Source organism: Antechinus flavipes, chromosome 5 (assembly GCF_016432865.1).
Source record: "Antechinus flavipes isolate AdamAnt ecotype Samford, QLD, Australia chromosome 5, AdamAnt_v2, whole genome shotgun sequence".
NCBI classification, from domain to species: Eukaryota; Metazoa; Chordata; class Mammalia; order Dasyuromorphia; family Dasyuridae; genus Antechinus; species Antechinus flavipes.
In genome coordinates, this window is record NC_067402.1 from 237,585,780 (window position 1) to 237,602,138 (window position 16,359).

The window sequence follows — 16,359 nt, forward strand, 5'->3', positions numbered from 1 at the left end:
TCTGTAGGGACCTTGCTACTAAGAAATTCAGCCTTTCTATTTATGTATAGCAAAGGCTGACTTTCTAATGCCAATAATAAACTTCTTTTTATCAGTCTAGCTCTTTGGGTTCATAAATTCCTTTATGGAGGACCTCTGCGCCACCAGAAGGGGGGTTCCCAAAGCTCCTTACCCATGTGCTGAATCCCAAGGGGATTTAGGGGAAATCAAACCTCTTCATGTGATTTCCTGAACCCTGATCCTGCCACTAACCTCATCATTTAACTCCCTGACCACCAGGAACCCTAATCTCATCAGAAGCAGTATGTATTTCATTTTATGTTACATTAAGAAAGTACCCAGATTCATAGTTAGAAATTCTGGGACATATTTATTTGAAGACAAAGGTAGGGTATGAGTTATGAAAAAGGAGTATGATCTGGGAGTTCACAGGTGACAGCAACAGGGATCTGTAAAGAATAAACTTTAAAGGAGAGCTGATGGTGGCAATGAAAGAGACAAAGTAGAGGGGGAAGCACAAAATTTAGAATCAAAGATCCTGTGTTTATATTCTGCTTTTGCCATCTATAGGATTTTGAGCAAGTTAACAACATGACTGAAGTTTGGTTTCCTTATCTTAAAATGAGGGAGTCAGCTTGAATGACTCTAGATCACTTGCAGCTTTAAACTCATAATCTCTGAAGTTGCTTCAACCTCTAAAATTCCACATATTTTATTTTTTTTAATAAAGCTTTTTATTTACAAGATGGGTAATTTTTCAGCACTGACCCTTGCAAAACCTTCTGTTCCAATTTTTCTTCTCCTTCCCCTCCACTCCCTCCCCCAGATGGCAGGTAGACAAATACATGTTAAATATGTTAAAGTATATTCCATATATTTTATGCATTTGAATTTTTTTTTCCTAAGAAGAGTTCTATATGCTTCAGCAGATGTCCAGGAGTCTGTGACATACATGCAAAAGTTTCTGATATGGGGGCAAAATCGTGAGATTAATTTGATGCTTCTCTTGCACAGATTTTTAAAATAGAGAATCATCTACATAATAGTGTACAACATAATTTATGAGGCTAATATTCATATATCTCCTCCTTGGGAGCAATATATATATATATGTGTGTGTGTGTGTGTGTGTGTGTGTGTGTGTATGTATATATGTAAATATATACATATATATATACATACATATATATGCATGTGTAAAATGCATTTTTTTTTCTGGTTGAGGCAATTGGAGTCAAGTGACTTGCCCATAGTCACATAGCTAGGAAGTGTTAAGTGTCTGAAGCCATATTTGAATTCGGGTCCTCCAGATTTCAGGGCTTGTGTTCTATATAAAAACTATTTTTAATGAAATTACTTTAGCTTCTTGTGCAAGCAACATATACCTCCCATACCCTCTTCTTACTTTCTGACCTTATACCTGGTTTCCCAAAAAGGAGTTATAGAGAATCAATTAAACAATAGGAATGTTACAAGCATATAGGAAGAGTAAAATTTTATTTGTGCCTTTTGTCTTTAAATTATTGTCATTTTGACTTCCCACCCAACTATTGCCAGATTGAAATTCTATTTTGCTAAAAATCATTAAGCAAAATCATCTGATAAAACTACCACATACAGTAATATATGCCATAGTTTGGTCTAGTAGTTCTCTATCTCTTTACTGATAGAATTATAATATATTTCATTATTTATTTTCTGAGAACTTCATTAGTTTTCTTGTATTGACAGCTGAAATTTCTTTTAGTGATCTTTTTCATTTACATTGCTGGGGTTATTGTATATTGTTTTTCTCTTTGTAGTTTCATACAAATCTTATGTTTCTCTGAATTCCTCATGTTTTCACTTATATATGATTTTTTTTTTTTTTAGGCATTCCCCAGTTTCAGAGCACCCACTTTATTTCCACTTCTCAAAGACTAACTGACACGAATAGTTTGGTAGACATTGGACCTTTGTTTCTTTCATTTCCTTGTGATTTATGTGAATGCTTAGTCAAAGAATGTGATAAGTTCAATTACATGCATAATTCTAAATTCATATCCCAAGTGATTACATTACTATTGTACATCAGTCTTATTCTGACTTCTTATAGCCCCATCTTTTGTTATCTTTGCCAATTTAGTGTAAATGAAATTTTAGAGTTGTTTTACTTTTTACTTCATCTAAAATTAGCTATTTCAAGGACTCCATGACTTATAGATTATACTTCTTTTGAAAACTGTTCATGATCTCTGATCATTTATGTTTTGGAGAATGGCACTTGATATTATATGTTTTTGTTAGTTACATACTTATTTTAAAGTCAGACATCTATCAGTAATATTTGATATACATTTTTCCCATCATACTGTTTTATTTAAAATTTTATCTTTATAAGTTTTATTTGTGAAAAAAAGTTTTTAAAATAAAAAAGTCTTCTTTTCTAGACCAGGAAGATTTTATGTTTCTAGGACTTCTATGGTATAAATCTTGTCTATCTTTTTTACTTTCTTTGCATAAATATTTTGTTGTGGTTTTTATTAAAGCTAAATTTTGCCATAATAATAATAGCTTAAATTTATATAGATAGCACTTAAAGGTATGCAGTATGTTTTGCAAATGTAATCTCACTTTATCCTTACATAAATCTTGGGAGATAGATTCTATTATTATTCCCATTTTATAGAGGTAAATAGGGTTAAGTGACTTGTCCAGAGCCACACAGCTAATAAGTGTCTGAAGTTGGATTTGAACTCAGGTCTTCATGATTTTAGGAGCACTGCTTTTTTTTTTTTTTTTTAACCATACCACTTAACTGCTCTTTTCGATTTCTGGTATTCATGCATATTTATTTTTAGTTAATAGTTTCCTCAATTGGGAAACAGTATGGTAAGTCAGGAAGACCTGGATTTAAATCCTAACATTTACTATATGACTGGTCAGTAATCTTAGCACTCTAAGTGAGGGCTTCTTAAACTTTTTCTACTCGTGACCTCCTTTTGCCTGAGAAATTTTTACATGATCCTACATATATAAGTATATAAAACATGCATTCAATAAAACATTTACTGATGATTAATTTTGCAACCCCACATAAGTTGTAAAACCCTTTATGAGGTGGAAGCCTCAATTAAAGAAGCTGGGCTCTAAGTAACTCTCTAAGTCTTTAAATTTACATCTGTAGCATTGTAGAAGTGAAGTAAACATCCACACTAGTGAAATTTAAAATTTCTTGCAAATTAAGACAACTCTGAGATACCACTACACACCTGTCAAATTGGCTAGAATGACAGGGAAAGATAATGTGGAATGTTGGAGGGGATGTGGGAAAACAGGGACACTGATACATTGTTGGTGGAATTGTGAGCACATCCAGCCATTCTGGAGAGCAATTTGGAACTATGCTCAAAAAGTTATCAAACTGTGCATACCCTTTGAACCAGCAATGTTTCTACTGGGCTTATACCCCAAAGAGATACTAAAGAAAGGAAAGGGACCTGTATGTGCCAAAATGTTTGTGGCAGCCCTCTTTGTAGTGGCTAGAAGCTGGAAAATGAATGGATGCCCATCAATTGGAGAATGGTTGAGTAAATTGTGGTATATGAATGTTATGGAATATTATTGTTCTGTAAGAAATGACCAGCAGGATGAATACAGAGAGGACTGGCGAGACTTACATGAACTGATGCTAAGTGAAACAAGCAAAACCAGGAGATCATTACATACCTCAACAACGATACTGTTTGAGGATGTATCCTGATGGAAGTAGATCTCTTCAATAAAGAGAGCTTTAATTGATCAAAGATGGACAGAAGCAGCTACACCCAGAGAAAGAACACTGGGAAATGAATATAAACTGCTTGCATTTTTGTTTTTCTTCCCGGGTTATTTATACCTTCTGAATTCAATTCTCCCTGTGCAACAAGAAAACTGTTCGGTTCTGCACACATATATTGTATCTAGGATATACTGTAACCTATTCAACCTGTAAAGGACTGCTTGCCATCTAAGCAAGGGAGGGGGTGGAGGGAGGGAGGGGAAAAATCGGAATAGAAGAATGCAAGGGATAATGCTGTAAAAAATTACCCTGGCATGGGTTCTATCAATAAAAAGTTATTTAAAAAAAAAAAAAAGAAATTTAAAATTTCTCTGAGGTAATCAGTTTACATTTAAATCTAGTATGATTAGTTTGTTAAATGTAATCTCAAAATCCCAGGTTTGTTTTGTTTTGTTTTTTTCCCCCTATTTTATAGAAGTTAAGTGACCCATCCCATTCCCTAAAAGAATCCCTACTATGATAGGTCCAACAAGTGGTCACTTTTTCAGCCTTCCTGTGTGAAGGTACCCAAGGAGAAGGAGACTACCTATCTCCCATCTAAGTGGCAATTTGTCCTGATAACCAGGCTCAATTTGTTTCCCTGCACATTTCATCTATCATGCCGATTTATCTCTGGACTTATATCCAAGTCTAATCTCTCCTTCATGTGACAACCCTTTAAGTACTTGACACAGCTTTCATGTCCCTTTCCAAGTCTTCTCTTTTCCAGGCTAAGAAACTCCAGGCTTCTGCCTAATTCCATTGACTGACCCTCATGATATAGTTTTAACCAGCCTAGATGTTTTCCAGGATTCACACCATCTGATCAATGTCTTTCTTTAGCTATATTGTTCAGAACTGAACATAATCACCTAGATTGTACAGGGAACAGAGAAATTGCTTCATCCTCACCCAGGGAAATTCATCCTCTTAAAGTAGTTCAAGATTGTGTTAGCTATTTTTCCTTGCTAATGTGATAAGACACATAGTTTTATTTTTTCTTTTCTTTTCCTTTTTTTTGGGGGTGGAGTGGGCAAAGCAATTGGGGTTAAGTGACTTGCCCAAGATCATACAGCTAGTAAGTATCAAGTGTCTAAGGCTGGATTTGAACTCAAGTCCTCTTGACTCCAGGGACACATTGTTTTCAAAATTAAAAAAAAAAATTCTAAGATTACAAAATTCTAGTTCTGTTTGAGAATTCTGATGAGGACTTTATGTAACAGTGAAAAAAATGTACTCCCTCTAAAGCATCATACACACACACACATACACACACACACACACACACACACACACACACACACACACACACACACATACATGTAAGAATCATTTCCTGCCAGTGAGGGCTCATCAACTCTGGGCTAATTATGGAATCTCATCTTATGCAGGTTTTAGAAAATAGAAAAGAGGTTTATTACTTGTCATGAATAAAATCTTATATTACAATCTAAATCAGACTGAAACTTGAACATGTTACTTATATCATTTATTCACTATCAAATAAGCAGATGAGGAGAAAGAGATAGGAACAGGACCTACAATTTCATTGGTTTAAGGAAATCCACTAGAGGAGGAGATTTCCTCTAATAAAGCAAGTCTTCATCTTCTCTTCAAATTATAGTTTTAGTAGGTCTTCATCTTTTCTTGAAATTATAGTTTTAGTTACCTAAATCACTGAGATGTAACTTTAAGGTCACCTGGCTAGTATGAATGGGGGCAGAACGCAAGCACAAATCTTTTGTGTTTAGGAGTCAGCAATTTATCTAATATGGCAATACATCTTTTGCAGAGGCAATTAGTAGAAAGCAAATATATTGCTTGCAATCTTGGGGATGGGGAAGATAATGGAGGAAGGGAGAAAATTTCAGAACATAAAGTTTTGTAAAATAAAGTTGAAAACTATAATGTATTTGGAAAAATAAAACAGTATTAGGAAAATAAATAGAAATATAACAATGACTTGAAGACTAGCAATTATAATCCCAGTTTTCCTTGAAGATCTCTTAAAAGCAGATAATATAATCCATGCAGATAAATGCAAATTACATGCAAATAACACGTGGGTATTTAGGCAGATCGACTATTCCTGTGATGGAAGTAACTATGTCAAACAAATAAATATGATCTTTGGGGAGAAAAATCAACTGAATCTGTTTCAAAGTTTCTTAAGTAGGAATCTATATTAGTTTAGTACCTCCACTCATACTGATTTCGGGTACATCAGTATGCTTGTCATTTTCCTCTTGGAAACAGGTTTTCACAGCCACGTGGCAACTCGCCCTGGGGTTTACTATGGTCAATGTTCAGAAATTTGTGGCTCCAACCACAGCGTCATGCCCATTGTACTAGAAATATCAACCCAAAAATATTTTGAAAACTGGTCGCATATAATGCAAACATTTTTGAGAAATCAATATAATACTTAAGTATTAATGGAGTTTAACATCTCCACAAAGCGTATGCCTCAATCAGAAACATCACCTTGATTTCACGTTGCCGGTCTAATCATCATCAACATTTTCTGTTTATTCCAACTCCAACTCATTGGTATTGAAATAACCTATATTTATCCTCCAGAAGAAATCCTCAAACTCCCAGAAATTCCATTCCCTTGAGAGAAAAAATGAACAAAAATCCGTTTGCCCCTTTCATCTGCCCTACTATTATAGGCATCTCTACCCTATCTGTTATTATGCTGTTTCCTTGTTTAGTCTTTACAAAGCCCAAGCACTGATTACCCAACAGAATCCAAATTCTACAAATCTGACTTATCTGACTCATCACCAAACAAATAATATCAATACACAATAATCTTGGCCGAACATGAGCCCTAATGCTTATGTTCCTAATCACTGTTTCTTTTAATAGATTATCATTATGTCACTACTATTTACTGAGTTCTCTCTATGCACATATCCTGAACTGTGCATGACCCCAGGAAAGAAACTGATTTTAGACAACTCAGTGAAACAGCTGAGAATGTTTCCTTTTGTGAAGGCATTTTAAGTTTGGGCTATGAGTGAGCTTACCATCTCTCTTCCTCCTTTGCTGCTGTTTCATGATTGGGGGTTACCTACAATCTTGATTTCTTTTCAAAGTCAATAGAAAATATGTTTCCAGTCTTTTTTAGGCTAAATTTTGAATCTATGAGATATGCCATATATTGTTGGAGGTGTGAACATTATTATTGACAGTTGGGGGATTCCTTACTTCCTTTCCTTGATTTCCAATCCCTGACAGAGGCTCTTGTCAGTCTTAGTTTATCGTCATTCGGTAGTACCTCCACTCATACTGATTTTGGGTACATCAGTATGCTTGTCATTTTCTTTTTGAAAACAGTTTTTCACACACACATGGCAAGTATGTGATATAGCTCCTGTTTGCTCTCTGTTTCCTTTTAATATGGAGAATAGACAGCTTTGGCAAATAATAGCCAATGATGACTTTAATGATTTGTTAAATGACTTCACATATAAGTGTTTACACCTTTATGCTCATCTTTATGATTCCCTATACCTGGGTAATGAGAGGGACACAAGTGTGACTCCAAGAATCTTAAGAGGGTCTTACATGAGCACCTGCTTTATTCCCTTGTCTTCAGATAGGATTTTACTGAATAATCATTCCTAATGCATGATAGAGTAGTAAAAGTGTTGGATTTGATATTAAAAGTCAAAGATTCAGATCCCAGCTTTGCTAAATAAATGAAAATAATTTTAGTTAGTATTTATATTGTACTTACTTTATGCCAGACACCAGACTAAATATTTTACAAATATCACATATTCCTCAAAATAACACTGTTATCAGCCTCATTTTATAGTTGAAGCAAACAGAGGTTAAATGATTTTTCCATGGTCACACAGCTAGTAAGTATCCAAGGGGATCTCAAGTCTTCCTAACTTCAGGCCCAATATTTTGTCTAATACAACTTAGCTGTGCTATGACTTTGGGGCAAGTCATTTAACTTCTGACTGCCTTGGTTTCCTCATCTATAAAATGAAGGGTTGGATTAAATGATTTCTAAGGTCCTTTTCATAGTTAACAAAATGTCACCATGTTTGTCTTTCGAAGTAATTGATGTTATTTGTGCCAGAGTCAATTTATATGGAATCATTATTCCCAATTCTCCAAATTGGTCCCATGTTCTATAAATATCCTCTCTAGCTTGTTTTCAAACACTCCAAAGGGGAACTATCCCATGTAATCATATATAGCTCTATTACGGTCTAAAGCAAGATAAAATGTGCAAAATATCATTTGGTATTTAAAAAAAATTAATAGTTCTGTGGTTATGGCTTGGACAAGAGAAAAAAAATTCCCTGGTATTAATGTTATGCATTAAAATGTTTAATTCCTGAGAACATTTCCTAGTGGTAAATTCAGAGGAAAAATTAGTTTCAGCAGATTTTGTCCCTTCTCAATATATTTGGAGAATTTTCAGGCTCTTCACTGTATATTCTGATACTTCCCCCTTATTGACCAATGACTGACAATAACACAGAAATGACCTTCAAGTTTATGAAAAAATATATATATATATTATTGTATTATAAATTGTAAGAATATAAAATTGTATATCCTCAAATTACAGAATTTTATCCCGATAATAGGCTAAGATATAAAATATATATGAAGGATGTTTATTATAAGGAAAGACAAAATTGTGATTTGGTACATAATGTATTATAACTTTTGGGCAAAATAAATATAAAATATAAAGGCACTTATGAGATGGCTATAGTGTGATATAGACATTCAAATATTTGATAATAAATTATAATCTTCAAATAATTTAGAATCTGATGGCTAAGGCCAAAGCAAAAAAAAAAAAAAAAAAAAAGGAAATGGGAAAAAAAGTTATACAATTTAGAGCAAAAAAGTGAAAAGAATGTGTAGATCAAAGTTTTATATATAGTCAGAATGTGATTCCTTAAGAAAAGCAAAATACAAAATTGTATTAGAATTAAAAGTTATATTAATATGTGATTTAAAAAGTTTTATATAAATAATGGGAAACTAAGTAGATAAAGAAAAAATGCATTTGTAGGTTTTTTTTTTTTTTGTTTTGGGTTTTTTTTTGGTCAGGAGCAGATAGCAAGTTTATTTGATGAAAGCAGAGACCAAAGACAACATATGGTGGGGGTTGGAAGTAAAGATTTTGGTAACCCTGAAAATGTAGTTAGTTGCTTCAGGGACAAGAGGGTGATTTTCATACTGAGCAAGTTAGGAGGTTCTTTGTGGAAAGGTTTGTTTTCAGCTATTCAGCAACATCTGGACCAGCTGTTCATAGTTGCCACAACTGTTGCTGTCCTTATGCCCTGCCACCAACACTGCCACTTCTTCTGTCATCTTCTCATCCAGGGTGATGAGGATGTGCTGGATCTCAGCTCCCATGATTATAGCATTCCCTTCCTTGTCAAACACTGAAGTCCTTCTACATAGTCCTCATATGTGCCCTGGTCTTTATTCTTTGCTATAGTTTGCAGCATTGGCAGAAAACGTTCAAAGTCTAGCACCTCCACATTCATCTCATTACTCTTGGGATTCCCTAAGATCTTAAGTACCTCAGCATGGATAGGATTCTGGCCCAGGGTTTGCATCACATCTCCACACTGGCTGTATAAGATCTTTCCATCCCCTGTTTGGTCAAACAGCTGGAAAGTCTCCTTGAACTCTGATGTCTGATCTTTCGTTGAAGTCACACATCTTGGTCGTGCTGCCTGGTGCTCCTGCCGCTGCCACCTCTGCTGCTGTTGCTGCTGTTGCTGCGCTATGTAATGGCTCCCAATTTGTAGTTTTAAAGGAAAAGAATGTTTATGCCTATAACATGGTGAGCTCAGACCACTTTTGTTGTAGTTTGATTTGGTCTTGGGCCAATTCTGGTGACATGTACTTTGGACCCTTGCTGAAGGATATATGTCACCAGAGACACTGGTTGATCTCTTTTTCCCTGTGACTTGGAAACAGGGGGTTGGTGTGTGTGTGTGAGGAGGGGGGTATGTTTAGGACTAGGGGTCAGTATGGAAAGGTGGCTGTGCTGAAAGTGATTAGTGACTGAGCCAGAAAGTTCACTTGGTGAACTTTAAAGAAGAAGACAAATGTTCCATTTCTCTCTTCCTTTCTCACTGACGTTATACTTAGATTTCTGTTGTTTAGGATTTCCAGCAAGGTTGGGGAGGAGATAGCTCTCTTCTTTCTCCTCCCCAAATAGCAAATGTAGGTAGAAATTACAGACCCATGACTTTAAATACTTGTGCTTACTTAAGTAAGCCTCAGACTGTGTTTTAAGACTGGAGCTTCTTTATTTGCTTTGTATTTCTCTGAGAACAGGGGACTGAACCCTAACCTTGAGGAAGATATTTCTAACCTTGACAGCTATATTGTAAGCTTGAGAGGGCTAGTTTCCTTGAAATGGGTGCTGATTGCTCAGAAAGAGGTATTTTTGGCAGCTATATTGTTTGTTGTTATTTGTCCTTCATTCTTGAGAAGAGGGCCATGACATTAGATAATATCATGATATACAAAAGAGGAAACTTAGTGAGGGTGGGTTGTGCAAGGTCACCTGCCTCACTTTTCCCTCCAGGGCCATCCAAGTACAGTGGCAAGATATTGATCAAGAAAAGTGGAGATAGCCCTGGATGAGAGAGGCCAAGGTCTTTTTTATTTTTTATTTTTATTTTTTAATAACTTTTTATTGATAGAACGCACGCCAGGATAATTTTTTACAGCATTATCCCTTGCATTCACTTCTGTTCCGATTTTTCCCCTCCCTCCCTCCACCCCTTCCCCCAGATGGCAAGCAGTCCTTTACATGTTGAATGGGTTACAGTATATCCTAGATACAATATATGTGTGCAGAACCAAACAGTTTTCTAGTTGCACAGGGAGAATTGAATTCAGAAGGTATAAATAATCCAGGAAGAAAAACAAAAATGCAAGCAGTTTATATTCATTTCCCAGTGTTCTTTCTCTGGGTGTAGCTGCTTCTGTCCATCTTTGATCAATTAAAGCTCTCTTTATCGAAGAGATCCACTTCCATCAGAATACGTCCTCAAACAGTGTCGTTGTTGAGGTATATAATGATCTCCTGGTTCTGCTCATTTCACTTAGCATCAGTTCACGTAAGTCTCGCCAGTCCTCTCTGTATTCATCCTGCTGGTCATTTCTTACAGAACAATAATATTCCATAACATTCATATATCACAATTTACTCAACCATTCTCCAATTGATGGGCATCCTTTCATTTTCCAGCTTCTAGCCACTACAAACAGGGCTGCCACAAACATTTTGGCACATACAGGTTCCTTTCCTTTCTTTAGTATCTCTTTGGGGTATAAGCCCAGTAGAAACATTGCTGGTTCAAAGGGTATGCACAGTTTGATAACTTTTTGAGCATAGTTCCAAATTGCTCTCCAGAATGGCTGGATGTGTTCACAATTACACCAATAATGTATCAGTGTCCCTGTTTTCCCACATCCCCTCCAACATTCCCCATTATCTTTCCCTGTCATTCTAGCCAAGCTGACAGGTGTGTAGTGGTATCTCAGAGTTGTCTTAATTTGCATTTCTCTGATTAATAATGATTTGGAGCATATTTTCATATGTCTATAAATAGTTTCAATTTCTTCATCTGAGAATTGTCTGTTCATATCTTTTGACCATTTGTTATTGGAGAATGGTTTGATTTCTTATAGATTAGAGTCAATTCTCTTATATTTTGAAAATGAGGCCTTTATCAGAACCTTTGATTGTAAAAATGTTTTCCCAGTTTATTGTTTCCCTTCTAATCTTGTCTGCATTTGTTTTGTTTGTACAAAAACTTTTCAATTTGATATAATCAAAATTTTCTATGTTGTGGTCAATAGTGATCTCTAGTTCTTCTTTGGTCATAAATTCCTCCCTCTTCCACAGGTCTGTGAGGTAAACTATCCTATGCTCTTCCAATTTATTTATAATCTCATTCTTTATGCCTAGGTCATGAACCCATTTTGACCTTATCTTGGTGTACGGTGTTAAGTGTGGGTCCATGCCTAGTTTCTGCCATACTGATTTCCAATTTTCCCAGCAATTTTTGTTAAATAATGCATTCTTATCCTAGAAACTGGTGTCTTTGGGTTTGTCAAACACTGTATTATTAAATTTATTGGCTGTTTTGTCCTTTGAACCTAACCTATTCCATTGATCAACTAGTCTATTTCTTAGCCAATACCAGATGGTTTTAGTAACTGCTGCTTTATAATATAATTTTAGATCTGGTACAGCTAGGCCACTTTCATTTGATTTTTTTTTTCATTAATTCCCTTGAAATTCTTGACCTTTTGTTTTTCCATATGAACTTTGTTGTTATTTTTTCTAATTCATCAAAGTAGTTTTTTGGGAGTCTGATTGGTATAGCGCTAAATAAATAGATTAATTTAGGTAGTATTGTCATCTTTATTATATTTGCTCGCCCAATCCAAGAGCATTTAATATTTTTCCAGTTGGTTAGATCAGACTTAATTTGTGTGGAAAGTGTTTTGTAGTTTTGCTCATAAAGTTTCTGATTTTCCCTTGGCAGATAGGTTCCTAAATATTTTATACAATCAGTAGTTACTTTAAATGGAATTTCTTTTTGTAACTCTAACTGTTGGGTTTTGTTAGTGATATATAAGAATGCTGATGACTTATGTGGGTTTATTTTATATCCTGCAACTTTGCTGAAGGTGTAGATTGTTTCTAATAAGTTTTTGGTAGAATCTCTGGGGTTCTCTAAGTATACCATCATATCATCAGCAAAGAGTGATAATTTGGTTTCCTCATTGCCTATTCTTATTCCTTTAATCTCTTTCTCAACTCTTATTGCCAAAGCTAGCATTTCTAATACAATATTAAATAGTAACGGTGATAGTGGGCAACCTTGTTTTACTCCTGATCTTATTGGGAATGGTTGCAGTTTGTCTCCGTTACATATGATGCTTACTGCTGGTTTTAAATAGATGCTACTGATTATTTTAAGGAAAAATCCATTTATTCCTATACTCTCAAGAGTTTTTAATAGGAATGGATGTTGGATTTTATCAAATGCTTTTTCTGCATCTATTGAGATGATCATATGGTTTTTGTTAATTTGATTATTAATATGGCCAATTATATTGATAGTTTTCCTAATATTGAACCAGCCCTGCATTCCTGGTATAAATCCTACTTGATCATGGTGTATTATCCTGGGGATGATTTTCTGTAGTCTTTTTGCTAATATCTTATTTAAGATTTTAGCATCAATATTCATTAGGGAGATTGGTCTATAATTTTCTTTCTCTGTTTTCAACCTACCTGGTTTAGGTATCAGTACCATGTCTGTGTCATAAAAGGAGTTTGGTAGGACTCCTTCATTCCCTATTTTTTCAAATAGTTTATAAAGCATTGGGGCTAATTGTTCTTTGAATGTTTGGTAGAATTCACATGTAAATCCATCTGGTCCTGGGGATGTTTTTTTTTAGGGAGTTGATTAATAGCTTGTTCTATTTCTTTTTCTGAAATGGGACTACTTAAGCAATTTACTTCCTCCTCTGATAATCTGGGAAGCCTATATTTTTGGAGGTAGTCATCCATTTCGCTTAGGTTATCAAATTTATTGGCATAAAGTTGGGCAAAGTAACCCCTTATTATTTCTTTAATTTCCTCTTCATCAGTGGTAAGTTCTCCTTTTTCATTTTTAAGACTGCCAATTTGATTTCCCTCTCTCCTTTTTCTAATCAGATTTACCAAAGGTTTATCAATTTTATTGGTTTTTTCATAAAACCAACTCTTAGTTTTATTTATTAGTTCAATAGTTTTTTTTTACTTTCTATATTATTAATTTCTCCTTTTAATTTTAGAATTTCAAGTTTAGTAATTGATTGGGGGTTTTTAATTTGGTCTTTTTCTAACTTTTTAAGTTGCAGGCCCAATTCATTGATCTTCTCTTTTTCTATTTTATTCAAGTAAGCCTCTAAGGATATAAAATTTCCCCTTATTACTGCTTTGGCTGCATCCCATAAATTTTGATATGATGTCTTATTGTTGTCATTATCTTGAGTGAAATTATTAATTGTGTCTATAATTTGCTGTTTCACCCAATCATTCTTTAAGATGAGATTATTTAGTTTCCAATTACTTTTTGGTCTATTTACACCTAACTTTTTGTTGAATGTAGTTTTTATTGCATTGTGATCTGAAAAGAAAGCATTTACTATTTCTGCCTTCCTGCATTTAATTTTGAGGTCTTTATGTCCTAATATATGGTCAATTTTTGTGTAGGTTCCATGAACTGCTGAGAAGAAAGTATACTCCTTTCTGTCACCATTCAGTTTTCTGCAGAGATCTATCATACCTAATTTTTCTAATATTCTATTTACCTCTTTAATTTCTTTCTTATTTGTTTTGTGGTTTGACCTATCTAAATCTGAGAGTGCAAGATTGAGATCTCCCACTATTATAGTTTTGCTTTCTATTTCTTCTTGCAACTCTCTTAACTTCTCTTTAAGGAAGTTAGATGCTATACCACTTGGTGCATATATGTTTAATACTGATATTGCTTCATTGTCTATAGTACCCTTAAGCAAGATATAGTTTCCTTCCTTATCTCTTTTAATTAGATCAATCTTTGCTTTTGCTTGATCTGAGATAAGGATGGCTACCCCTGCTTTTTTGACTTCACCTGAAGCATAATAGATTCTGCTCCAGCCTTTTACCTTTAGTCCGTATGTATCTCCCTGTTTTAAATGTGTTTCCTGTAAACAACAGATTGTAGGGTTCTGACTTTTGATCCAGTCTGCTATCCGCCTCCTCTTTATGGGAGAGTTCATCCCATTCACATTTGCGGTTAAAATAACCAATTCTGCATTTCCTGCCATCCTAATATCCCCAGATTATACTTTTCTTTTTCTTGCCCTCCTTCCCTTCTTCCCTATTGGTCCCACTAACGTCGTGCAGCTCTCCCTCTTTAGTATCCCTCCCTCCTCCCTTTGAATCCCTTCCCCTTTCTTGTACCCTTCCCTTATTACTCTTTTTCCTTCTCCCTTTTCCTCTCCCACTTTTTAATGAAGTGAGAGAAGAATCTCTGTAAAACAAATATGTCAATTGTTTCCTCTTTGAGCCAACTCTGATGAGAGTAGGATTCACACAATGTTCCTCCCCCTCTCTAAGTTCCCTCATATATGATAGGTTTCCTTTGCCTCATTGTCGCATGTAGTTTCCCTCTTTTTATCTCCCTTCTTCCCTTTTTCTGACACTATCCCCTTTCCATTTCTACTTCCCTTTTTTATGTTATATTGGTAAAATCAAATTATACATATGGTTTTTATGTATATTCACAACAGAAATACAGTTCTCAAGAGTTCCTTTTACCTTTTTCTACTTCTCTTGATTCCTGTTGTTGAAGATCAAATTTTTTGTTTAAGTCTGGTTTTTTCCTTAGAAACAGATGGAATTCCTCTATTTCATTAAATGTCCATCTTCTTCCGTGGAAAAAAATACTCAGCTTAGCTGGATAGTTTATTCTTGGCTGCATTCCAAGTTCTTTTGCCTTTCGGAATATCTGATTCCAGGCCCTTCGATCCTTTAATGTTGAGGCAGCCAGATCTTGCATGACCCTTATTGTGGCATCTCGGCATTTGAACTGTTTTTTCCTGGCTGCTTGTAAAATTTTTTCTTTAGTCTGGAAATTCTGAAGTTTGGCCACAATATTCCTCGGAGTCTTTATTTTAGGGTCTTTTTCAGAAGGTGTTCGATGAATTCTTTCAACGCCTATTTTCCCTTCTGGTTCTATTACTTCTGGGCAGTTCTCTTTGATGATTTCCTGTAAAATAGTATCTAGGCTCTTTTTTTCATCATAATTTTCTGGTAGTCCGATGATCCTCAGGTTATCTCTCCTAGATCTATTTTCCAGGTCTGTTGTTTTTCCAAGTAAATATTTGACATTTTTTTCCAATCTTTCATTTTTTTGGTTTTGCTTGACTGATTCTTGATGTCTCAATGAATCAGTCATTTCTATTTGTTCAGTTCTAATTTTTAGTGAGTTATTTTCTTCATTAGCTTTTTTTTACTTCTTTTTGTATATGTCCAATTGAGTTGTTTTGCTCTATGGAATTTTTTTCCATTTCACTAATTTTTTTTTTTTTTTTTTTTTTTTTTTTTTTTTTTTTAGTGAGTTATTTTCTTTTTCCAATTCGCAAACTGTTTCCCTGCATTTCTTGGGAGTTTTTTATCTTTTCCAATTCACATTTCAGGAAGTTGTTTTCTTTTTCCACTTTATCAAATTTTTCTTTTAGTGAGTTATGTGTCTTTCCCCATTTCTCTTCTAGCTCTCTTTTAAGGTTTTTAATAGTCTCTTCTAGGAGAGCCTTTTGTATTGGAGACCAACAATCGTCTGGAGACTGTCTGCTATTAGTCTCTTCAGGGTTGAAAACCTGTTCTCTTTCTGTGTAGAAACTATCAATCGTTCTTTTGATTTTTTAACTCATTTTGTTAAAGCCTGTAAGGTCTGCCTTCAGAGCCAGGAGGTTACTAGCTTCCTCTGCAGAACAGTGAAAGG

General features: G+C 34.8%; 1 protein-coding gene and 1 pseudogene across 5 annotated transcripts in view; one reads left to right on the plus strand and one right to left on the minus strand.

The window, feature by feature from the left end:
- Nucleotides 1-16,359, plus strand: part of KCNMB4 (potassium calcium-activated channel subfamily M regulatory beta subunit 4) — a 204,511-nt gene that overhangs the window by 146,950 nt on the left and 41,202 nt on the right. The gene's annotated exons all lie outside the window — the stretch shown is intronic.
- LOC127539015 (myosin light polypeptide 6-like) lies at nt 7,706-9,511 on the minus strand (annotated as a pseudogene).